The sequence below is a fragment of the Ailuropoda melanoleuca genome, chromosome 1 (genome assembly GCF_002007445.2).
Source record: "Ailuropoda melanoleuca isolate Jingjing chromosome 1, ASM200744v2, whole genome shotgun sequence".
NCBI lineage: Eukaryota > Metazoa > Chordata > Mammalia > Carnivora > Ursidae > Ailuropoda > Ailuropoda melanoleuca.
In genome coordinates this window covers 199,927,311-199,928,085 of record NC_048218.1, presented here as the reverse complement: position 1 = coordinate 199,928,085, position 775 = coordinate 199,927,311, and positions in this window count along the sequence as shown.

The following is a 775-nucleotide window of genomic DNA, read 5'->3' as shown; positions in this document are numbered from 1 at the left end:
TCTGGGAAATCTGGGTGAAGAGTAGACTGCCAGGAGGGAGTTTACATCAGTTTAAGATACGTATAGTAATTCCTCTTCCGGTACCAGTGATTGCATTAAAAATTGAGCATGTAGCTCTATTTAGACCAAACGGTCTTAAGGACGAGTCTGCTGAGAGATTTCAGGAAAGGTTTCATTCTCCTGGGGGGAGGGGGGAGGATTCAAGAAAGAGATCGTGATGAGACTTACAAACGTTATGGTTATGCTCGGTGAAATAAGCCAGTCACAAAAGATCCACATACTATGTGCTTCTGTTTCTACAAAACATCCAGAATTAGCAAATATGCAGAGGTGGAGAGAGTAGTAAAGGCTGCCCAGGGCTGGGGTCGGGGGTGGTTGGGGAGAAATGGAAAAGGATTGCTAATGGATGTGAGATTTCTTCTTGGGATGATGTAATGTGCTACAGTTGGTTGTGGTGACGGCTGCCTGACTCTAGGAATACAGTAAGGGGACAATTGCACGGTATGGGAACTATGTCTCGGTACAGCTGCAATGAGAATGAAAGAGATGGTCTCACTTTCTCCCTCAGATAAGATCGTACATGGACATGATACCTGAAATTGCTGAGGTGGAGAAGCTGAACGGACGCCATCCTAGAAAGGCTCTGTCTAGGGCACCTGAGTAGCTCCATTGGTTAAGCATCCAACTCTTGATTTTGGCTCAGGTCATGATCTCAGAGTTGTGGGATTGAACCCGCATGGGGCTCTGTGCTAGGCGTGGAGCCTGCTTGAGATTC